This window comes from Lemur catta, chromosome 2 (genome assembly GCF_020740605.2).
Source record: "Lemur catta isolate mLemCat1 chromosome 2, mLemCat1.pri, whole genome shotgun sequence".
Classification (NCBI taxonomy): Eukaryota; Metazoa; Chordata; class Mammalia; order Primates; family Lemuridae; genus Lemur; species Lemur catta.
The window spans coordinates 92,509,125-92,535,659 of NC_059129.1; the positions used below are offsets into that span (position 1 = coordinate 92,509,125).

The 26,535-nt window shown below is 33.9% G+C and overlaps 1 long non-coding RNA gene across 1 annotated transcript in view; it reads left to right on the forward strand.

Moving 5' to 3' along the window:
• Positions 1 to 26,535, forward strand: part of LOC123633092 — a 621,497-nt gene that overhangs the window by 245,405 nt on the left and 349,557 nt on the right. Inside the window, exon 4 of the long non-coding RNA XR_006733543.1 lies at positions 22,692 to 22,798. This is a non-coding gene — a long non-coding RNA (uncharacterized LOC123633092). The remainder of the gene's footprint in view (positions 1 to 22,691; positions 22,799 to 26,535) is intronic.

Genomic DNA, 26,535 nt, shown 5'->3' on the forward strand with positions numbered 1-26,535 from the left:
ACTGCCTGCAGCCAGAGGAAAAACCTATAAGAAGGAACAGGCAGAAAAATCCTAAGTGTTCATACAAGGCTGAGAATAGTTTGTGTTCCTCCTAGCCAGAGTGAAAAGAACTACTAATATATGGGCACTGAGTAGAGTGCTCAGAAGGGTATCACCATAAGAGTGGGTCCAAATGGGAAGACTAAAGGCTTCCCAGGACCCCGGCTAACAAATCTGAGAAACAAACTTCAAAGAGTGAAACTGATTCTAAATAATTTAATTATGTCCCAGAATAAAGCTCAACCATATTTAAAGGAATATAACAAAACCCACACTAGAAATATAAAATTCAAAATGTCTTACCTCTAATGAAAAATGGTCAGATATGTAAAGAAATAGAAAATCATAACTCATAAATGGGAGCAAATTAATCAGCAGAAACAGATCCAGAAATGATAGGGATGATGGAATTAGCAGACAAGGATGTTAAAGCATTTATTATAAATATAATATACATGTTCAAGAAGGCAGAGGAAAGCATTAACATGACAAGGGAGAAAAGGATGTTATAAAAAAAGACCCAAACTTCTAGGTGAAAAATATAATGAAATGAATAATATACTTGCTTGAGTTAGTAGCAGATTAGACACTATAGAAGAAAGATCAGTAAACTTAAAAACAGCAATAGGAACTATCCAAAGTGAAACACAGAGAGAAAAAAAAGACTGAAAAAAGAGTATTAGTGACATAGGAGATAATACCATGTAATCTAATATACATGTAATTATATGTATATTATATACATGGGATATAGGAGGAGAATGAATGGGCTCAAAAATATTTGAAGAAACATTATCAAAATTTTCAAATCTTATGAATGTGCTAAACCCACAGATTTAAGAAGCTCAATGAAGCCCAAACAGAAGCAGCATCCAATGTACTCAAGTAGTCATGAAAACAAATTTTAATCTCTTTATTCAGAAGAATGATTTATACTGCATTCCCATTCTGCAAGTGAAGAACTCAAAAAGTCCACAGTGTTGATTTGTCCACAGTCCTCAGTTTTTCTTTCAAGTCCTGGCAGTCAGGAGGCTTCCCTTCCTTTACTGGGTTCAGCCCTATGGGGTCTGGGGTGCTACTGGCTGGTAAGCCACAGCTGCCTTTTATGGTACCTTTGAACCTGATTTCAAAAATGTGTAGCTCTATATAGTCTAAGTAAGTTACATATGTACTGTGGCCTTTTGCTTAGTGAACTCATGCCATGCATACAACATGCAAAGTGCTAATAAATAGCTAGAAATTGGGGGCTGGAGAAAATTATTTACAAACAGTATTTGACTTTAGAGTCTATATTAACTTGTGTGGAAAATAATATAATTATTAATAGTAGATAAGAATGAAAACTGAGGTGGTTGTTTATTATGACAGATAAGAAAAAGAACAATTAAAGACAAATGACACTGTGAATTATTGAGGAATAAAATCGAAAACAGCAAAAGCAAAACATAACACTGTACAAAGATTAACTGGTGAATCAAAATCTTTTAAACCAGGATCCAAAAATGAAGCGATGATTAATTTAGGCAGCTTTTTGTATAAAGGTGTTTTTTTCTTGCTTGTTAGTTTTCTAACATATCCTGTCTAAACTGTATAACATTATCACTTCCCCATTCTAGTCTTTCTCTTGTTACTTAGAATTACCACTCTTCCTGTTTCAAAATGTGGATCCTTATCCTTCAATCCACTCATTGGCTTTGTTACCCTAGACTCTTTCTTGCCTTCTCTGTGTGTTTCTTAATGATTTTTTTAAATCAAATCACTCCTAGTGTTTCCCATTCTTCCTTCCCCATTTTTCCCCTTGCCTCTGGATATCTAGAGCTGTATGTAGCACACAAAAGTTCTACCTGTAAGAGAAATTTCTGTTGTTTCAAGCATTGGACTCATGAGACCCCTTTTTAAATGTTGAACATATAAAGTAACTTTGAAACAAGGACAATGCCATAAACTGTCGAGATTTTAGAGGATATAGGAATTCTATTCTGTTGTGAGCCAATCTTCTACAAACTGAACTAAAACCTCCATAATTTTTCTTTTCTAATTACCTTGTCACACCAGCTTTTCCTAAAATCAGGATCTTTTATTCTGGAGTTCACAAGGAATATGTGGATAGAAGTCAGGGTGAGAGCAAATTTCACATTTTTGTTTTCACTAACTTGTGATGAAATTTAGCATTTCCTCCAATTATGATAGTAGGCAACAAACCACAGGAGTGTTAGCAGTGCTTGTGACTTTAGTATTAATAGAAATCATTGATATTTTCCAATTGTACTATAATAATTACAGAAAATTCAAAAAATTGTTTATGTTCATTACTATTTCAAAGTTAGTATTATTAGAATTTCTGTTAGATATTACTATCAAATGAAGTAATGATGAATGAAAAACTTATCTTTTAAAACTATTTTGAAATTGAAATTTCAATGTATTTGGTTTTCTATGTAATATTATGTATATACTTTCATGCATTTAAAAACACTATCTGAGAAAGGGGGTTGTGGCACAAAACAGGTTGGAACTTCTGTTCTAGATAACGGTGCAATATGATTTTGAAGGAGGTCCTGTACGGGTTTAGTTGTAGCATAGGTGCTTGATGCTATAGTGGTCAAATGAATTTCTTAATGTTCCAAGAGGATTCCAATGAATGACTCCTGCAAAGAGTTTTCTCAATTTATTGTAATTGTTTATTGATGGAAGACTGCAAGACTAGCTTTCTGTCTATTGTGATCTAGTCAACAGATAGGACTAGTTCAAATGATAACATGTTGTTCATGGAGAGCTTGTGTACTGCAGGGGACAAGGCTCCAAATTCAGCAATGAAAGCCTAAGAGTCAAGTCTGAGCTCAGACTTTGGGTCGATTATCTCTCTAGTTCTTAGTGTTCTCATCTGCTAAATAAAGGAATTGTATTTGGTGTCTCTTTCCTTTTTGATGTTATGTGGGTTTTCTTATGACTGTTGCTGCTCATTAGCTCCACCTGTCCTTTAGAGGAACTCTTTTATAGTCAGGATGGGTCTGTGCATATTCAACCATTCTTTGCTTGTCCTTCCCACCCCTTAATCAATACACCTGTGTGGGTTTGCTGATTAGGATTAGGAAGCTCTTGCACAGCCTCTGGGTGACTGTGGACAGGTGGCTTTACTTCTCTGAGCATCATTTTCCTTATTGTATAGTAATAATAATAATTACTATTACTCAAGATTGAATAAAATGTCACATTTAAAACACCTAGAATGGGGTCTGGCACACAAGCAGATGTTTGATCAGTCTTAGAACCCAGTCCCACTTAGAGGAAAACTAAATGTCTCACTGAAAACTGGACCCTAGTATTTTGAAATGTCATGGTACTGACCATTCTCATCAAGACTGAGCTATCAGGCTTTAGTAAATACATGTATGTGGTTATATGTACATTTATGTAGCCAGAGTGGGACCTATTGAGTCCCTTCCTGGAGGCTATCTCTTAGTAATTTATTGAAAATAATCATTACGTCCAGCTCCTCTATTTCTTCTGCTCTTTTTTTTTTTCCTGTTCTTTATCTTGCTCCTCTGCTTTTGGGGTTAAAAATGCTATTACTATTTTTTTGTATGTGTTAAAATTTAAAAAATGATAGCTCTTAATGGCTTTCATTTAGTATGATGAATAACCATGGTATGGTCATTGCCCCAAAGAACTCTTTTTTCTCTGGTGGCAATGCAGTCTGTGTGTGTGTGTGTGTGTGTGTGTGTGTATGTGTGTGTATGTGAGATATTTATATATGTACATATATAAATACATATCAAATGTGTATATATATAGTCATTCTAACAAAAAGTTCTCTGCTTGCAATTGGTAATAAGTTCATTTTATCAGAATACAACTGAAGGTATTCATGACAGTCTAAAAATGTAAAAATGCCTACAGAGGATGTAAGTATATTGAATTTTCTAACTTTACTGTTTCTCAAATTATGTCCTAACCAGATGATGTAATCTAATTGTATCAACCTAGAAATATATAGGATTTTATTTTAATGTTAAAAAGGTCAGTAGCTTTGGAACTTAAAATATTTCTTATTTTCTTTTTTTCTCCTGGAGGCTCATAGTCAAAGGATTACAAGATATCTTTAATAAAAAGCAGAATTTTAGAAACTTAAATTTACTTATTCATCTTTCATATATAGTTAAGTTCTCTTGATGAATACTCCCTAAATATGTGGCAAAGCAATATATATTTTATTGAATGAGAAGTGAAATTTATAGTAATATACTTGATGTGGATATAAGATTTCTTTTGAAGCAATTTTTTGAACTCTAACTATTATTAAACATTATATCTTTTTATCACTTCCAACCTTATTTCAATATTTTATTGCTTTACTTCAACTTGAAAATGTTTCAGTTTTCCTGAATAGTATTCTACTAGCTTCAGAATGAAACCCTGTTATTTTCTTATTCTGCTTGGATTTTTGGAACTTTGTTATCAGATGCATTTTAATTAAAAATTTAAAATTATCCTCTGTATTCAGGGCTCTGTGCTGACCATTTAAGGGAAAAGTATTTTTTTAAAAAGAATTCTTACCTTTATTCAGCTTCTAACTTAAGAATATAAATTTATTCTAATAAAATAAATGTAACAATTACAAACTAACACATCAATGAATTTAAAACAAAGAAGTAAAAAAAAAATGTAATTGATTCTATTAGGATTTGGGACCAAATGAGCATTTTAGTAAAGGGAAAGTTTACACTGAGAGTTATAAAATGTCACCTCTTTTACTTTTGGATGGGAGAAAAATGGCTTAGAGGCGAGTACATGATAAAGAGTCACTCAGTAGCTAATGCTAGAGTGGATAATATAACTCAAGCCTTTTGACTGCAAGCTAGTTCAGTGTCAGATTTTCTGGGAGTCTTTGTGTGGACTGGACATATCTTTCAATGTTGTATCAACATATATAAGATTGCTTGTAATGCGATCATGTGAAAGTGACTGGGCAAAGCACTTTTAGTTCTGAGAAGGAAGAAATTTGAAATTTCTTTGATATAGATAGACTTGTTTAGCACTTCTGTTATAGGAGAGATTCAACAATAATAATGCCACTATTATAATGCCATTTCTGTAATAATAGCACTTCTGTTATAAAACACCATTATTATAAAAATGCTATTATAAGAAATGCTCTGTTATTTAGAATTGCTTCAGCAATAAAAGTGCTAAAAAAAGTCTTATATTATAGAAAATTATTGCAAATTTTTCTTGCTTTGCAATGAAATTTTCATTCCAAATCTTATTTTATTCTCCTGTAAAATGGCTCTCAGATTTTATTCTGATGACTCTGAGGACTGGGCCAGATTGCTGTTTAGGACAGGAAATTGCTTGACAGCAAAAATCTGCTTGGTCAAATAAGTTGACTTCCTATCTGTCACTTTTCACAAGGTCAAGCAAACCTTCCTTCTTTGCTTTATCCATTCTCAAATACTATATTCTTTTATTGTCTTTCTAAAATACTATGTTACCTTTTTACAAAAGGTTCAGACAATTTTATTTTACTGAAGTTACATAGTCACAGTCTTGCTTTTGCATTATGTTCATTAAACAAAAACACATAGTTTAATTGATTAGAGCAAAGATAATTTAGGTTTAAATTATACCTCATCTATACTTTACATAATGAGCAACATACATTTTAATAATCTAAATGTTGTAAATATAAATATAAACTGAGGGAAATGGGGGTTTGTAAGTATAAAGATACATTTTGAAAAATATATATCTCTTCTTACAGTATTGAAATACTATGTGACTGTTGGAAGTAAGTTAGGGTTGTCCCTTTTTAGAAAATCACATATAGGACTTAGTAAAGACAAGCTAGAGTTCTCTTATAATCAATATTATATCACATGAAATTATAGGCTCACAGGTTTTAAGGAAACATAATGATTATGCAAGTGGTTTCTATACATTTTTAAACACCAGAAAATACATTTTAGAAATGAAATTTTATTCAGACTCCCCAGCATTTGAACAGATAAAAATGACATTTCACCAGCCTAAAATATCATAAATGTTCAGATTTACAATGATTTTCTTATTATAAAATCAATCAATGAGTCCAATACAACCTGATGATCACACATTTGAAATTGAAGGGTATATGTGCTGGTTACTCTCCCCTGGCTGCCTCAATGTATAATTTAGTTCTATGTTATGGCTTGGTTGCACAGCATCAAGAATATCCTGAGTCACACAGATAAATAGTTGCAAATGGTATCTATGCTTTAAAAGAGTGCCTTATAATGTTTTTATTCTTTTTAATGAACAGATACAGAAGCTTCAAAGAGTAGAGAAAGGGAATTTTGGTTTCAAGATTAAATTAGTAATTATAACTCAAAACATATTAAATTCTTTACCCAGTCAGAACACAAAGAACTCAAAATAAGCACTAAAATAATCTCTGTTACTAGGTTTTCAGGACACAATTTATTATGTGTCCACTTGTTATTGCACAACTGACTTACTGTCAGGGAGCATGTGCTACACGGATGCACCATGGCAGTTTCTAGCAATTAGCTGAATGTGTGGCACCTACATGCTGGGGAAAACAACTGCCAGAACGGTACCCAAATGGGATGACTGATGGCACAGGAAAACATGCTGGTATATGGATAATATTTATGTTTAACACATTTCAGTGTGTTTTTAAAATCAAAGTTATGAAAATAGATGAGTATTTTCAAAATTAAATTAGAATCATATGTATGAGGAAATCTCTGAAGTACCAAGTTCTTTGCAACAGATTTTTAAACCATTGACCAAATACAATAAGCCATTCAGTTTTTGAAACCCATCTGTCAGTTGCACTAAGTAGTTATTCGGTACCCACATACATATATTCAAGGAGGAAGAACCCCTTGCATCCTGGGGCAGTCCATTTTGTCGTTTGGTGACTCTGACTATGGGAAAATCCTTCCATACAGTGAGCTGAAACATATTTTTTTGAAACTTCTACCATGTTCCAAGTTCTATTCCTTGGGATTATATTGAACAAATCTACATTTTGTCCTTATGGTAATTTCAGGTATCAGAAGATGATTCTTATGTTATATTTGATTCTCTCCATCTGAAGGCCCAATATTCTCAGTTCCTCCAATTGTTCTTCAAATAACTTGGTTCAATTGTCCTTCGTTGTCTTGTTCCATCTCCCAAATGAAAGCCTGGGTGCCTTTTAGAAATGATATTTAGCCCTAAATGTAGACCTAGATATGGTTAGACTTCACAGGGAATAATGACTAATTATCGTCTTTCTAATTTTTTTCATAAATTTTAAATTTTATTGAACTAAGATTCCATTCATTATGGTATTTACTCTATTTGATCTTATTGCCATAAAAATTCACATTTTCCCCCCCAAATATAGGTATATTTTGATAAGTCATCCTAGTCCCGGCATTTGGTTTTAGGAACTGGAAAAAAAAATTTTAAATTTAATGAAATATATGTAACTTAGACTCATCTCATTCTAGCTTATCATTTAGATTTCTGGTCCTGTCATCCATTGTGTTTCTTTATGTAGCCTTGTGATCTGAAAATATGATAAAAAGTCTTTATGTTTGTTCAAGTAAGGAATGAAGGAGAATTGTTAAAATCACTAATGAGGACTCTTTAGCTGTAGTGATTTTTCAAGTTTAGGTACATGTTGTCTACCACATTTCTCAAATATTGTACTTTAGTAACTTTATTATTTTTTTAAAATTCTACTTACTGAATCCATGTTGCTGTTTTCTCTAACATACTTACAAACTATCATCTCTTTCTGGAGTTTTGCTTGGGATTGATGTTAAACTCACCATTCTATTGTCTGTGTAAATCTCTTGGTCTTTTTTTTCCTGTTGGAATACAACAACATTAGTTTTTGGTATACCAAAATAAAAAAAATATTGTGGGTAATAAATTTGAATAGTTCTAGGAAAAAGGCTTACTAGTGTCCACAATGACAACTCAGGAAATAGAATTTGCCTTAGTGAATTTACTGAAATCTAAGTTCTGTTGGTCAGCCTTGAGTACTCTGTAAATGGATCTGTGTCTCAGGGGTACACTTCCATTAACCCATCTCATTGAAGAAAGATGTACAAACTAAAGTACCATCTTACTAATTTATAATGACACTTAACTCTCATGGAGACTATAGTAGCCTGTATATAAATTTACATAACATTAAAGTTTACTCAGGTTATCTTGGTGTGTGTGAAACTAAATCAAGCATTTAGTGGTGGAAGGCAGTTGCAGCAATCTCCTTAAGCTGGGCATCTTAGGTTAAGAATGAATTGCTCAAGTCTGTGAGACTTGTGTTCTAGACTCAAACTTTGGTTTTCCATGTTCAGACATAGCAGTTTCCTTCAGATTGGTAAGTCTTTCTTGGGGTAAGTCTTGGGGTATATTAATTCATTCAGTCAAGTCTTGCTGTTGCCTGGGATCATTTTGTTTCTTTTTTTAAGATGAGTTTGTATATCTCTGATTCATTCTATTGTATGTCAACTTTACAATTCTGAAAAAAATCTTACTTATTTCCAACTGGAAAAACAGCAGACCTCTATAAATTGGTGGCTGACATCTGAATCCCACATAGACAGAGTTTTGTCATCTGACATATTTTATTTCTTTTGTGTTTGACCTGTAAATACTTTTCCAATGTGATGGCTATAATTACATTAAAATTGTGAATGTTTGACTACTCTTCCAAATCATAATACCTGGCAACCAAAGTCCACATTCCCTCATGTCAACAATTAACTGGAACTGAGTACTTCTGCTCACTCTAGATATAGCCTGTGCTCTCGGGTCACTACAATCCTTACTCATCCACCTCACTCATTCACACTATTCGTCTGCCCCTACAGGCATTTGAGTTTGAGAGGCATTTGAGTTCTATTAGTACCTGAGATGTAATATGTTAAAGACATTTTAAATCATTGGGGATGGCTAGATACATTTTTTATAATCTCTTTAATCATTTTTTTCTTCCTCAACATTTCTTATCCACTAATATTGTATCTTCAATATTGAGCAGTATGTCTATTCCTCATTTAATCATATAATATGTCATTGTTGCATAACAATAGTAAGATGTTTGTCTCAATGCAAAAATTTGCTATTATAAGTAATCTAGTATAATCATTTTGCATAGTATTCTGTTTAAACTTGTATATAATATATATAAATATATTTATATAAGTATATATAACATGACAAAAATATAAGGAGAAATATGGCAACATTGCTAGAAATCTTGTTACAAGCAATATAAACAAAATACAGATTAAAAAACCCTCTTCTGATCAAAGGAGGAAAAGGAATGAAATCAACAGAGCAGATCTACCTAGGAGTTTTTGGCTGTGATTTTGTAAGGCTCAAAAAATCAATATGGAGAAATCCATTATGGTTTAATATAAAGATGGGCTTGGCTCTCAATGAGCTGAATGCTGGCTGCTCTACCTTTAGCCATGAATGCTTGGGTAAGACTCTTATGTATTGAGCCTCAGTTTCCTCAACCATAGAAATAAAATTATGAAATAAAGAGTCCTGCTCCTGTTTTTGAAATCTGTCTTCAGGTTTTGGGATTTTAGAGAAAATGGAATGTAAGTAAATTCAGCTTTGAAATCTCTGTGCATATTATAGGTGTTTACCCTTAATTTTCAAGGCATTTTTCTTTTTTATTTTTTTTATTTTTTTTATTTCAGCTTATTATGGGGGTATAAAAGTTCAGGTTATATATATTGCCCATGTCCCACCCATCCCCCCGAGTCAGAACTTCAAGTGTGTCCATTCCCCAGACAATGTGCATTGCACTTATCATGTAGGTATACCCCCATCCCCTCCCCCCATCCCCTCCCCAGTCAGAACTTTCAAGCGTGACCATTCCCCAGACGGTGCGCAACGTGCTCATCATGTAGGTATATACCCATCCCCTCTCCCCATCTGCCATCTCAGCACACTTATTTATTATGGATTCACTTGTGGATTTAAGATAGCTTCTTTTGCTGATTTGTTTTTGCCAACACATGTCATGAAATTTCAGCATAACTTCTTGTTGTTTGCAGAATATCATAAATTATAAGCCCAGAGATAAAAGTACTACATATTTTGTTTCAATTTTGATCAACTTAGAGCTAGAAAGTTGAGGGAATTAAGGAATTCAATACTCTTTGGTCCTGAAAAACTTAATCTGCAGAATGGTTAACACTTGAGCAGAGAAATTCTGTTGAATAATGTTAAATATGATAAAATTTTAATGGAGGCTTAAACATAGAATAGTAACTGCAATAAAATATTAAACTTAAGAATATTGAATCATTGTGATACTTTATCAGTAGTACAATTTTGCTGAATTTGTTCCATAAAGACAACAACTATGGATTTGTCTGCGAGTGGACTTATTTTGAGCATAGTAGAAAATAGTAAAGCCTACGCTGGCTTACTCATTTGCGGGTACCTCATCTTGTGTATAGCCTCCAGCTCCTCAAACATCTTGTAATTTCTTCCTAAATCAAAGCTATAAAATAACTACTTTATTTTGAAAATGCAAAGTATTTTTGATCATATAAACCTGGCTTCAAAACCCAAATTTGGTACTTATTAACTTTCTGATATTGGACAATTTATCTAACTCTCTTGTAAAATAAGAAAAATAATATTTATTCCAGAGAATGAATTAAATGAAACTGTGAATATTGTCAGTTAGAAGGTATTCTGTATTAGCTTTTTCTTCCTTTATACCCTCCTGCCTGTCTCCCTCCCTCCCTCTCTTCCTTCCTCTCTCTCTCTTTCTTCTCTTTTTCTGTCACTCTTCCCTCTTCTTCCAAGTTGTCATTCTCTAAATACAAATTTTTATAGTTAAATCATAGTATACATATTTTGTATTTGATGATTCTTTATTTCTATTATATGCATTATTTAAAATTCAGTTTAACATTTATTGAGCATATCCTGTGTGCTAAGGCACTTTGATAGATAATAGGATTCAGAGACGAAGTGAAGACAGCGTTCCTGCTTTCAAAGTGATAAAAACTAAAATATAAATAAACCAACAATTATGATACAGTGTGACAGGATCTGTTTTTAGCAGGAAGTGCTATGATACCCACAGGCACCCAGGCCAGCCTGGATGGTCAGGAAGGCCATCTGCAGAGGGATGCACTGCATCTGTTGGTTAGCTCTGAGGAGTGATATAGGTGGATGCAAAAGGGAATCAGGCTGAGCCTAAGTAAGAGAACCTGACATGTTTAGGTACTTCCAAGAGGTTGATGTGGCTCTAACACAGGATGAGGAGGCCCATGAAGGAAGAAGCAAATGAGATAGTAGAAGCAGAGATGAACTAATAAGGACCCTTTTGTGCCATATTTAGAGATTATACTATTTTCTACCTGGTCTTCTTCATAGTTAAAATTTTGAATGTTTGCGCAATACACATATTATTTGTGTGTTCCTCTGCTTGTCTCCTTTTCTCTTTAGATGATGATCTCTATGATTGTGGTTCTTAACCTTGGCTACACATTAGAATCACCTATGGGAGGGCTGAAAATATAACTTTCTGCTCTGCCTCTGTGGCTTGTGCTACAAATGTGAAAATGTCCTAAGGGGAAAATAAGTGGCAAATGTCTGACTTTCCCAAATACCCTCAAGTCCTAGTTGCCATGGTTGCTTTTTAAAAGGCTTTAAAACTTAAAAAAAAAATTACACACTTGTAACTTTGACTCAAACAGTACAAAAGCAATTTATGTAACCAAAATGTTTGTACCCCCATAATATTCTGAAATTTAAAAAAAATTTAAAAAATTCCTCCAAAGAAACATTAATTAGACTACTGACATCTTGCTTGTCAACAGAAACACTGGAAGCCAGAAGCACATGCCATAATATATTTAACTTTGATACCAAAAGCAGATAAATTCAATATGATATTTATAGTATAATTCATTCATTCTAAAGAAAATATTAGTAAATTTTATCCAGCAATATCGAAAAAGGATAACATATCAGGACTGAGTAGGATTTGTTCCAAGACTGCAAGATTGATTTAACATTTGAAAATAAATTAATGTAATTCACTACACTAAAAAATAAAGAGAAAAATGACATGATACAAGAGGGGAGAGCCCTCATGAATGGGAATGTGACATTATAAAAGACATGCCAGAGAGACCTCTCGCTCCTTTCACCACATGAGGACATGAGACCAATCATCTATGAAACAGAAAGCAAGCCCTCACCAGACACCAAAACTAGCATTGCCTTGATCTTAAACTTCCCAGTCTCCAGATCTATGGGAAATAAATTTCTGTTGTTAATAAGCTACCCTGTTTATTGTATTTTGTTATAGCAGTCCAGGTAAACTAAGATAAAATTATAGTATCCTCTTCCTTTGGAGAAAAACCATTGTATTTAAATTATTATAATTATTATTCTGCATTCATCATATATATATACAAAATCCAAATAATAAACAATATTCCAAATCTGTTGAACTGCAAAAAAATGACATGACAATCTCAGTAGAGTGAGCAAAAAGCATGATATAATTCAACATCCATTCCTGTAAACACTCCTAGCAAATTTGTAGAAGAGGACTTTCTTAATGTAACATAGGGTTAAAATACTTTACAGGAAAATTACACCTAATCGTGAAATGTTAGAATCCTTTTGTCTGAGATCAAGAGTGATACAAGAATACTGCAATCCACTCATTGATAGAGATGGAAAATTAAGAATCTTTTCTATTTGATAGTGGGAGTGAAATTCAGAGCTTACAACTTTCTTGCTGAGAAGGGACTACTATCATAAAGCAAATTTCCGTAAAACTACATTTTGAATCATATTTCTGAGGGATGCTAGGTCACTGAATTTAATTATTTTTTGGGAAGTGCAAAATAAAAAAAAAGTTAACCTCATTGGCCCCTGGGAAAATTTGCCATTTAAATTCAGGCTATATTGGTTGCTTATGGCTAACAAACTACAAAAAGCCTTCTACATATTAATTGATACTTATTGTGGGTCTTGAAACTTGGTTCGTAGTCTTCTCCTAAGCCATCATATTGATGACTCACCTATTTCCCTAGTCTCACTGTACTTTAGTTTCTATTACTGAAATGACTTTTTTCATTGGAGACAGTAGAACATAGAAGTTGAAAAGACTGACCTCTGAATCTAGCCTCTTAAAACACTTGTAACTATGTAAACTCGGGCAAGTTTCTTAACCTCATTTCCTTCACCTGCAGAATGATAATAATAGTATGGCTTCTCTATCTGTTGTAATTATTAAACACATGTGTAACACATTTGACCCATAAAAAAACCACAACAAGTCATAGTTATCTCCAGCGTGTGTCCTCAAGCTCATTTACTTAGTCATATACTAAAGGTATTGCTGCCAGAACTGATCTATCATTCAGATCTTGAACCCTAAACAGAGCTATTCTACGACGTTCTTGCCTTCTAAATGGTATTTCTCTCAATCCCTCATGACTAAAACTTCCCTTTTTTTCCAGTTACTTCAGCTATTCTTCATCCTAATTCCAGTGGTTTCCGAATGTTTGTACTTCATGGGCCAGAAAAATATTGAGAGAATAACACAGGATTATCAGTTTCTTACTAAGTAAGGATGTTAAAATAACCAACAACATCACATCCTGAAATTATGAAATTGTTTGTGTTATTTAAAAATATCTTTGTTCCTGATAAACTGTATCCTCCATGAGGTAGATACTCCTCAAGAGTCTAACTTAATCACCCTGATTTGCAGGATCTAGTAACTAACATATGATACTAGGTTCAATAAATGAAGTATGTTTAGAATGGATAAATAAAATATCTCCATTATTTAATATAAGAAAGGTATTTTAGCAAAATATGAAAGTTGGAATTCTTAAATGTATATATGAAAAATATTCAGTGACAAAAAATAATAGTATCAAAAAGATGTGGCCGGGCGTGGTGGCTCACGCCTGTAATCCTAGCACTCTGGGAGGTCGAGGCGGGTGGATTGCTTGAGGTCAGGAGTTCAAGACCAGGCTGAGTGAGACCCTGTCTCTACTAAAAATAGAAATAAATTATCTGGACAACTAAAAGTATATATAGAAAAAATTAGCCAGGCATGGTGGCGCATGCCTGTAGTCCCAGCTACTTGGGAGGCTGAGGCAGGAGGATCGCTTAAGCCCAGGAGTTTGAGGTTGCTGTGAGGTAGGCTGACGCCACAGCACTCACTCTAGCCCGGGTAACAAAGTGAGACTCTGTCTCAAAAAAAAAAAAACAACAAAAAAAACCAGATGTGTTATTATTTTGTTGATATAGGTTGTCAATTCATTGATTCACATTTAGTAGTGAGATACTAAATGAAGATCACATGTCCAACCTTTTCTTGTACTTTGTTCCTTAAATTGCAATTAGTATCAACATTCTAGATTCAGATAAGTGTGTTGATAAAATTGTAAGCTACACTCTTAAGGAAATTTCTTTCAGTTCAAAAAATTTTGGTCAGAGCCTGGCTGAGTCATGGCACTGTCTCAGACAGGCCAATAATTTTAAACTCACTTAAATATATGTTTGACAACTGCACAGTATGATTTGGGCAGAGACTTAATTTCTCCTATTAAAATTTGAATGCCCCTTCATTTAATATTTTTCTGTTTAGTTATCTCATTGTATTCTTCTTTGTGCTCCCTTAAAATAAAATTTCACTGGCACACGAACTTAATGAATAAAGTGGAATTTAGGAAAATAAAAAGAGAGGGCATAGATTACACAGTGCATATGTTCTAACTCAAATGATATATCCCTTGGAAGTTCCCAATTCCTCTTCTCAGCCTCATAGCCACTGAGATCCTTTCTCTCTTGTGTTCTCCAGCATTCCTGGCCTCTGTCTCCAGTAAAATATTTGATTATTTCTGAAAATCTTTCCTTTTTTTTTCTAATTTCTCCTCCCTAAGGCAGAAAAAACAAAGGAGTATAAATTGACCCTCCTCAGTAGATGAGATAGATGCACTTTTAAGATAAAAACTCCTGGGGTGGACCCCCTAAACAAGTGTCTCAATGTTTCAGGGGAAATATGGATTACCTACTCTATCTCAAACTTTGTTGTATAGTAAGGGGATAGAAACAGGAGTAAAATATATTCTCTGTTGGAGGTTCCTACATCCTAGAGATTCCTTAGGAGGAATTGTAAATGTTATCTAGTACAACTACTTCAGCAGATAAGACCTGAAATAAGTAGGTGATAATCAGGTGTGTAAGAGATGTAAAGTATTCGATAGGCTGCACATCTTCTGAGAGGCACCTTAGATGGCCAACATGAGGCTCCCCACTGGGTGGTACTACCTTGTCTAATTGACCATGATCTACATTGTTAGTGTGCAGCCAGTGCCTCAGTGTCTTTGCACAAAAGCACGTTTAACAAATTTCACAATTATATATATATATATATATATATATTTTTTTTTTTTTTTTTTTGGACAGAGTCTTTGCTCTACCCGGGCTAGAGTGCCGTGGCATCAGCCTAGCTCACAGCAACCTCAAAGTCCTGGACTCAAGCAATCCTACTGCCTCCCCCTCCCGAGTAGCTGGGACTACAGGCATGCGCCACCATGCCCAGCTAATTTTTTCCATATATTTTTAGTTGGCCAGATCATTTCTTTCTATTTTTAGTAGAGATGAGGTCTCACTGTTGCTCAGGCTGGTCTCGAACTCTTGAGCTCAAACGATCCACACGATTATATGTTTTTCAATTAATTTTTTTATTTTTAATTATTATGGGTATATAATAATTGTATATATTTATAGGATACCTGTGATATTTTGATACAGGCATACAATGTGTAATAATCAAGTCAGGGCAAAGGAAACTGTAAAATGGTTAGGCACAATTTAATTGCCATTGTAGCTATGATGAGAGGAGTATCTATACCAAACATATATATGATCATCTCTTATATCAGGGAAAGTGGCAGGGAATAAAACATGCCTTTCTCTTAACTGAATAAACTGTATTCCAAACACAGTGAAAGTAAGAATGTATTTTGGAAAATTGGTTCATAGTACATATGCCCTGATTAACAGATTAAAGACGTTCATTAAGAAATGGTAAATAATTGATTTATTTCACAGATCCAAATTTAGAAAAGCTGTAATCCAACTTTACATTTAAACAGAATATGCCTTTTTAAAAACTTTTTCTAATTTTTATTAAAGCATTGTTCACATTGGTGGAATGTGATATAGTAGAAAGAGTACAGGATTTGTGGTCATATAGCAGGGGTTCAGATACTGTTCTAGTCCTCTGTCCACTCTGTGACACTTGACAAGTTATTTTGAAGGCTCAGTTTCTTATTCCATAAAGCAAATATAATAATACTTCATGCAAGGTTGTTGAGGAAATTATAAATTATCATATGATCTATACATATACATTCTTCAGCCCCTAGGCAAGTTATTATATGACTTACACACATGCACAGCTCCCCTCCCACACACTCTTGGATGATGTCTTTTCTCCCTGGCACATTTGAAAGGGACAGGCATGAATGGGCTTCTCTTTGTAATAAGCTACTTGGGACTCCTCCAGCAGGGGTCCAAGCAGAGTAGTGCTTGATGTCTTATGTGAAGTTTGCTAAAGGGCAGCTGCTGGTTTCTGTAGAATCATGGCTTCTGCGATTGGAGGGAGTTATTTCTCGTTTTACATCCTTGGAAAATTTAAGAGTTGACTCTCTTGTTTGGGCTAGCCTTACTTTTATGTTTAAATGTGCAATGGACAGAAGTGTCAACATCATGAGAGATAGAGATCAAAGATATTTCTATTATTTTTTCCTTCTCATCTAAAACAATGTTACTCAAAGTTCAGATGTGACCTGCACGGTATTTAGTTTCTGATGAAGGTTGGTCTTTGGCATGGGCACAGAGGAGCTTTACCTTAACCTACAACAAAGCCCTGTGGTCACTACAGGACAGCTTCCTCTAAAAGAGGACATTTCCCTTTGAAGAAGAAACAAGGGCCACAATGACAGTCAGTCACAGCTTATATCATTGAAGGCACAAAAGAAAAGGATGGTCCTCTTATTAATTTTCTAGAACTGCCATAACGAATTATCACAAACTCAGTGACATAAAATAATGGAAATTTATGCTTTCACAGTTCGGGAGGGCAGAAGTTCAAAATGAAGGTGTCGGTTGGCAGGATCAGGCTCCCTCTTAAGTTTCCAGGGGAGAATCCTTCCCTACCTCTTTCAGCTTCTGGTGGCTGGAAGTTCCTTAGGAGTTCCTTAGGTTCTAGCCACATCATTTCAATGTCTGCCTCCATCTCACATCACATTCTTTTCTGTGTGTCTTCTCCTTTTCTGTTTATAAGGATACTTGTCATTGGATTTAGGGCTCACCTGTATAATCCAGGATGATCTCATCTCAAGATCTTTAATTTTTTCCCCAATTTACTGAGGTAGAGTTGACAGTTGAAAATTGTATATATATAAGTTTTACAATTTGATGATGCTTTGACATATGTATACATTATGAAATATTTACCACAATAAAGCTAATGAACATGTCCATCACTTTACATACCTACTGTTGTTTTTATGTGCATGTGGTGAGGATACTGAAGATCTGCCTGTTAGCAAATTTGAAGTACACCGCAGAATACAGTTAACATTGTTGTGTATTAAGTCTCCAGAACTAGTTTATTTTTTATAGCTGACACTTTGTACCCTTGACCAATATCTTCCCTTAACCCCTTACCTCCAGTGCTTGGTAACTATAATTCTCTCTGTTTCTCTGAATTGGACATTTTTAAATCTCACATATAAGTGAGATCATGCAGTATTTGTGTTTCTGCATCTGGCTTATTTCACTTAGCATAATGTCCTCCAGGTTCATCCATGTTGTTGCAAGTGGCAAAATTTCGTTTTTTTAAAGACTGAATAATATTCCATTGTGTATGTGTGTGTGATTTTCTTTACCAATTAATCCATTGACAGACATTTATGTTTTTTCCATATCTTGGATATCATGAATAATGCTGAAATGAACATGAGTGTGGATATCTCATCAAGATACCAATTTCATTTCCTTTAGATATATACCTAGAAGTGGAATTGCTGGATCATGAGTTAGTTCTATTTTTAAGTTACTGAGGAACCGCCATACTGTTTCCCATAATGGCTGTGCCAATTTACATTCACACCAGCAGAGATCAAGGGTTCCGTTTTCTCTACAACCTTGTCAACACTTGTTATCTTTTACATTTTTTATAATAGCTATTCTAACAGGTGTGATGTGATTGTGGTTTTGACTTGCCTTTCCCTTGATTAGTGAAATCAAGCACTCATCTTTTCATATACCCGTTGGCCATTTGTATGTCTTCTTTTGGGAAATGACTATTCAAGCTCTTTGCCCATTTTTGAGTTATTATTATTTTTGTTTTTGCTATTAAGTTATAGGGGCTCCTTGGATATAAATCCCTTATCAGATATATAGTTTATAAATATCTTAACCCATAGGTTGTGTTTTCATTTTGTTGATTGTTTCCTTTGCTGTTTAGAAGCTTTTTAGTTTTATGTAATCCCACTTTTGTATTTTTGCTTGTGTTGTCTATGCTTTTAGGGTCATATCCAAAAAATGATTGCCCGGTCCAATCTCAAGAAGTTTTCCCGTATGTTTTCCTTCACTAGTTTTATAGTGTCAGGTCTTATATTTATGTCTTTAATCAATTTTGAGTTGGTTTTTGCTTATGGTACAAGATAAGGGTTTAATTTCATTATTCTGCATGTGGATATTAAGTTTTCACAGTATCATTTATTGAAGACATTACCCTTTCTCCATTGTGTGTTATTGGCAACCTTACTGAAGATCCATTGACCATAGATTAATGGATTGATTTCTGGGCTTTATGTTCTGTTCCATTAGTCTATATGTCTGTTTTTATGTCAATATCATATTGTTTTGATTACTATAGCTTTGTAATATATTTTTAAATTGGGGAGTGTGATGTCTCTAGATTTATTCTTTTTGCTCAAGATTTCTTTGTTAATCATGGTCTTTTGTGGTTCTATATGAATTTTAAGGTAGTTTTCTTCCATTTCTGAAAAGAATGACATTGGAATTTTCATAATAATTGAATTGAATCTGTAGATCACTTTGGGTAGTATGGATATTTTAATAATATTAATCCTCATGTCAATGAACATGGGATATCTTTCCATTTATCTATGTCTTCTCTAATTTCCTTCATCAATGCTTTATAATTTGCAGTGTACAAATCATTCACCTCTTCAGCTAAGTATATTCATAAGTATTTTTTTCTTTTTGTTGCTATTGTGAATGGGATTATTTTCTTGATTTTCTTTTTGGATAGTTTGTTGTTTGTGTATAGAAATGTACTGGATTTTTGTATGTTGATTTTGTATCTTGCAAATTTACTGAATTCATTTATTAGTTCTAACTGTTGTTTTGCTGAATTTTAGGGATTTTATACATATATGGTCATGCCATCTACAAATAGAGGTAATTTCACTTCTTTTTTTCCAATTTGGGTGTCTTTTATTTCTTTTTCTTGTCTAATTTCTCTAAGACTTCCAGTACTATGTTGAAAAGAAGTGGTGACAGTGGGCATACTTGCCTTGTTCCAAATCTTAGAGGAAAAGATTACAGTTTCTCCTGATTATGATGTTAACTGTGAGGTTTTCATAATGGCCTATATTGTGTTGAAGTAAGTTCCTTCCCTATATGTATTTTGTTGAGAGTTTTATTCATGAGTGGATGTTGACCTTTGTTAAATTTTTTGTCTCATCTATTGAGATTATCATGTGGTTTTCCTTTTATTTTGTTAATGTGTTGTACCACATTGATTGATTTGCATATTTTGAACCATCCTTGCTTCCCAGGGATAAATCTAACTTGGGCATGGTATTTAATCCTTTTATTGGGCTGTTGAATTCAGTTTGCTAGTATTTTATTGAGGATTTTTGCATCAATATTCATTAGGGATATTGGCTTATAGTTTTCTTGTAGTGTCTTTGTCTAGTTTGGGTATCAGGGTGATGGTAATCTCATAGAATGAGTTTGAAAGTCCTCCCCCTTGTATTTTTTTGAATAGTTGAAGAAGGATTGGTATCAGTTCTTTGAATGTTTTATAGAACTCACTGATGAAAGCCATCTGGTCCTTGACTTTTCTTTGTTGGTATTGTTTTAATTACTGATTCAGTCTCCTTATTTGTTATTGGTCTGTTCAAGCTTTCTATTTCTTCTTGATTCATTTTTGATAGGTTGTATGTGCTTAGGAATTTATCCATTTCTTCTAAGTTATCTAATTTGTTGGCATATGATTATTCATAATAGTTCCTTATAATCTTTTCTATTTCTGAAGCATCCAATGCAATGTCTCCTCTTTCAGTTCTAATTTTATTTATTTGAGTCTTTTCTCTCTGTTTTTCTTAGTTATCCCAGCTAAGAGTTTGCCAATTTTCTTTATCTTTTCAAAGATTCCACTCTTAGTTTTGTTGATTTTTGTATGTTTTTATTCTCTGTTTGATTTGTTTCTGCTCTAATCTTTATTAGTTCCTTCCTTCTGCTAACTTTGGGCTTAGTTTGTTGTTCTTTTTCTAGTTCTTTGAGGTATAAAGTTAGGTTGTTTATTTCAGACCTTTCTTTTTTAATGTAGGCATGTATTACTGTAAAATGCCTCCATAACACAGCTTTGGCTGCATCCCATATGTTTTGATATACTATGTTTTAAGATCCTTAATTTAATTTATCTGAAAAGACTATTCTTCCAAATAAGTAACATTCACAGGCTCTAGACATTTGAATGTGAACATGCCATTTGGGGCTACCATTCAACCTACCACAATTCCTCTGTTCTCTAAGACAAATATTAAACAGCATACTAGCATGATTTCTGAGTAAATAGAGACTTCTCACAGGATTTTGCACACATTACATATCCCCCACTTTTGCTACCATGGTTATTATTTGTTTTGTAGGAAGGCATACCAACATTATTATGACAGTGGATGATAGTCATCAATTTTATATTTTAGTTTTTTCCAAAAGACAGGGAAAGTGAATCACTAACTATTTGATAAGTGTCAGGCAGTTTTTAAGCTAAAAAGATCAAAGGGTCTCCCAAAATATCTCTGTAGAAGTTCTTCCTGACTTGGTTGGTGAGGAGAGAGTATGTTTTAATCAGGAGATAGATGAAAATGTCCTAGGAAATTTGTGGATTTTACATTTTATTTCTTAAGTCATAGATTGTTTATTTAGGAATCTTAGATATCTACAATGCTGTTTACACTTCCCCTTGTCTTTGAATGTTATGAAAATTTTTTAGTCAGCAAGAGTATTGATAAACTTATCTTAGGGCTACATGACTTTAGTTCTATATGAAGATGTGGCTATAAATGTTGAAAACTACTGCTTTAAAAGTTGGGCAGAGATAAATATTCTCTCTCTCTTTCTCTCTGTTACATTGATATGTTGCATTGTGGTGATTTCAGGTCCTTCAGTGAATGCATCACTAAAGCAACACACATAGTACCCACCAAGCAACCTTCCATCATGCATCCCTCTCCCATCCCCCCAACCTCTTTGCATGTCCATTGTCCATCATTCCTCCCCCCATCCCCAAATTACTATAATATATATTTACTTTCTCTTCTTCTGGTTTTATTTCCCTTATTCCTTGTTCATACAGTATGAGGTTACATTCTCAAATAATTTACACCCTAATAGGTATTACCTTTGGCCCTGATTTTTGGGAAAACTAGGCTAAGACAGAACTGAGGAATCTGTTGTAGTCATATAGTGATATTGCACAGTGATATTGCACAGGTGCAGCTTGTAACATGTGGTCTTGCCAGCCTTTCCAGTATTATTAATACTAGACAGTACTGTAGAACTTGTTTTGTTTTTATTTCTGGGGACTCTGGTACTGATTTTTGCTGTTGGTTTTGAGTTTTGAAGAAGTCTCTGAGCTCATTGAAAATTCTTTCCCTCACCATTAAAACTTCTTACCTTTCCCCTTTGACTGTGAGGCAATCTTCTGCAATAACTGCCTTTATTAATTAAAAAAGTTCAACTACCTGGAATGAGAATGAGAAGAGTGGTTCTTAGGAGAATATGTAAATTTTGAGTGAATGATAATAGTAGTTAAAATAATAAACCTCACATTTTTAAAATACTGCCTGTCAGCTAAGTTTAATCCTAATATCCCCATGATGCAGGTTTTAGCTCCATTTTACCTTTAAGAAATTTGACTCCAACCCAGGTGATACTGGCCCCCAAACATGTCTTAGATGACATTGTTATATTCTTTCTGTGAATGAGTTAAAGTTCTAGCTATAAAATTCATGAAATGTTTAAATAAAAATCCATAGGAAGTCAACACCCTATCTGAGATTTTGTCCCTTTTGAAATAAACACTGAGGCTAACACAAACAAATTACAGAGGAATTAGTTTTTGATATAGAAAACAGTTTCAGGGTATGATGTTATTTTTGATGAAATCTTGAAACAGAACTAAGCTGCATTTAATGGTCTTGATCCTCTTGATAATATACTCAGAGTTTATAAATCTCAGAGTTGCTCCTGTGTCTGCACAGAAAGAATACGGAGATGTTAATTTTTTGTCATTTGGCTTCTAGATGTCCTTGGCGTGTGCACCCCTATGGAATCCAGTTCATCTCCAATCTGTCAGAAAACATCAGAGTTGGTTTTGACTCCTTATGTCCTGGGCCTGTACACAAAAGGTGTGAGTACACTGAAATAATGAGGCCAATTTTACTGTTGTCAAGGGTCTTCTAAAATGATTTTATAATGGTTGGTGTTTTGAAATGAACTCACCCTGTGGTTCTGGGCTGAGAAGGGAAGGGGAATTTTTGGTTAACATTAGAAAATGTCTTTCCTGGAATTGTCTTATATGTGCAGGCTCATTCCTTGACCCAGAAAAGGCTTTGATGAACCTGACTCTAAGTTAAATACAAGAAGTTTAATTTAGTGAGGAGAAAAGATTAGTTATCAAATAGCTTAAATATTACCAAATGATAGATATTTATTCACATATGAAATTTTACCATTGTGGACTAGCATCCCTTTTATTGAATTTTCAAGGAGGTAACATATTTAAGATCCCATTCTCTCTGTCTCTGAGGCAAGTTACTATCATGTCAAAAGAAACGCAGAACTTTGAAAGGCTTATTAGACTAGTGGTTACATACACATGTTACCTTTTAATGCCTTAGGAAACTAATTTTGGAATTGTATATATTTGTAGCATGTAAGCATTTTTAAGATGATTATTCTTGGTTTTGGGGGAAGTGGGTTAGTTTAGGGAGACAAAATTATTATTCTCGCTGGGGAAAAATTAGATTTTTTTGTTTTTTATTTCTAGAGATTCAGACATGACTTCAGATGCCAGTTTATAAATTTTGAGCCAATTACTGAGTCTTCATTGCTCTTTGATGAGAATTTGCTTAGTTTTTTGAAAACTGGAAGAGAGCTAAATAACTTAGTTGAATTTATTAAGCAGACAAAATCTATTAAAGAAAATCTCTTTAACTTTACATGTAATGAATCAAATTATGTTATTTTGCTTGTTTTTACTAAATAAATTTATTTCACTTCTTAGCTGAATACTTAGCCTATTAGGCATTTCTGGCCCACAGTGTAACTTTCTTTCTTCACTTTTGATTGACCCAAAATGGAAGGCTAATTTCTCACATCTGCCAGGCTTCATGGTGAAGTTTTTGAATTCACGAGCTAGTAATTTTGAAAAGTTTGAAGTGCTTTGTTGTTTGAGGTGAAACTAGATTGAAGAATAAGGTGTTTCTTTTCTTTTCTTTCTTTTTCTTTTGAGAGACAGTCTCCCTATATCATCCAATCTGGAGTGTAGTGGCTATTCATAGGTAGGATCATCACAGCACGCTACAACCTCAAACTCCTGGCCTCAAGCAGTCCTCCTGTCTCAGCCTCCTAAGGGATTACAGGCATGTGCCACTGTGCTCTGCCCAAGGTGTTTCTTTTTATACTAGTAGAATCTTTCTGTAGTAATGAAAATATAATCAAATATTCTTAATTAAGGAGTAATAGCTGTTTCCCATGAAATCTTGTTCTATTTATATAGCTTATGTTTTATTAGACATACCAATTAGGGATTGTTGCAGAGAATAGAGAGCCACTCAAACTGGCCCAAGTATTACTGTAAGACTTCGGGGGAGCCTCAGGGGACCTAGTAGTTTTGGCAAGAATTTTAATTTTCAGCCAGCCTTAAGGGAGGAAAGTTAAATATGACAGTTCATTCTCCTATTTTCTATGACATTTATTTCAGTAGTTTGAGTCAGGTATAAATGATACATTCAACAAACAACAATTCTTCCTACATAATCTAGCTGTCAATGAAGTATGTCAGGGTATTTCAGGAACTTTTCAAATAAATCAGTTAGCAAAACTTTGTCAGTGGAGTTGATTTTAAATATTTCCTTTTCCAGAGTTTCCTGAAATTGTGATTTAAACATTAAAAAGTGATAAAACTTTCTTACAGATCAGTTATTAAAAACACTGTCACTTTTTTCAATTTTCAAATCTCCTTTTGATAATCTGTATGCTTATTCTTTAACTCTCTTCCTTTTCCATGTTAATACATTAGCTGTATTGAGCTTACCTTCCACAGCATTCCCTGTTTTGATAGGTGCATCTATGATAAGTGAATCAGATTCCTTTTTAAACTTTTTAGACATTATTTTTTCTTATAGGTGTTCATCCTAGAGCCTTCTCCATCATCCTGAGACTTTTTCCTTTATTTTTTTTCCTGGGCTCACTCCCTCTTTCCTGAATCTCTTTGTTTACTGACAACTTTTCAATGTAGTTCATTTTCTAGAAGATTCCTGAGAAATAGGAGGTAAAATTTTTGTGGCCTTGAATATACCAGAATATCCTTAGTCTATAATTATGCTTGATTTATACTATGGCAAGCGATTGAATTTTAGATTGGAAATAGTTTCCCTTAAAACTTTGAAGGTTTCTCTTTACTGTTTTAATATTTCTCTCTGGAAACCTGACAGCATTCCAGAGTCTATGTTTTGGTTTTTCTCTTTCATGTTAGAATATTTCTCTACATCTTGGGTGATCCTTGGCTATTTCTCTATATTTAAGAGTAAGGGCTGAATAATTATTTGGAAGGTCTTTATAATGGGATGTATTGAGAGGTGGGTTTTATTATAGTATGATGAAGTGGTAACATGGCTTTTTACTTGAGAGAGCCTAAATCTTGTATATACACATGTATTGCCTGGGTCTTTCAGTTTCTTTAGCTTGGAGGGTAAAACTTTTTGAGATTTTGAGGTAAAACTGGCAGCTTCCTATTGGCTTCCTTCAATTCAGGTCTAGGTTTCAGGTTTATCTAGTTTGCTAAACAGTTACTACTCACCCATCTATGTTATAACATTTTAGAAATGTTTTTGATATTGTTTATCTGGTATCTCCTCCTCTCCTTTTCATCCTTAAGGATTTATAAATTTTAAAATTCTTTCACTGTCAGTGTGGTTCTCAAAGATGAGGAACAAATAACTGAGTGTATTTACTGTCTTATGTTTAATCAAAAGGTCATAAATATTTTAAAGCAGTATATGCAAAAGATAGTGATATTCTATGGTGTGGCATTAATACTATTTTAAATATTATCAATTTGTCAATATGTGCAAATAAAAGAGAGTATAAATGCTCTGAAAGCAGGAAGGCCTGCCTTTCCCAGCTCTCACACTGTTTTCTCAGCAGAAGAGCTAATTCGCCTGAAACCTTTACAAAGCCTCCTGCCTGAGTTCTCGCCTTGCACATCACAGATCCTTCTGTCATAACACTTAGTACATTTTCTTCTATCTGTTTATTTATCTTTTTTCACTAAGCTCCAGCTCCTTGAAGGCAAATATTAAGTCTTATTCATCCTTGTATTCCCAGGGCTTAGCACACTGCTTGGCATATAGTGGGTGCTGCATACGTGTATACTGAAAAATGTTGAATAAATGTATTAATAATTTACATAAATTTTTGAGGAACTCTTAACATTTCATACCTAAGGTAATTACTTTCCAGTGTTTTCCTCTTCTGTTGTCCTCTTCTGTCATTTCCCTCTACTCTCTCTACCCCTTTTTTATTACCTTCACCCCTAGCAAGCAAGATATACTTTTACTCATCAGTTGAACTAAGCGGCATAGGTATATTTTAGCATATTTCTATTTCCTACTTAACTTTTTAAAATTTAACTGAGACTGTTTAATTATTAAAGTGTTTTACTTTTTAAAACCATTTTCTCCAGAATGAGGCAATATAATTTTTTCTATGTTGGCCATTTACTGGCATTTATCCAACATTCTTGCCCGTTAGTGTCAAGATGGATGGCACAAGGCAGTGGCCAGGCTTAGACATGATTGTAATTTAATTCAACAGTTATTTACCGCTCATGTATTATCTTCAGGACACCTGCATTTAGCACTA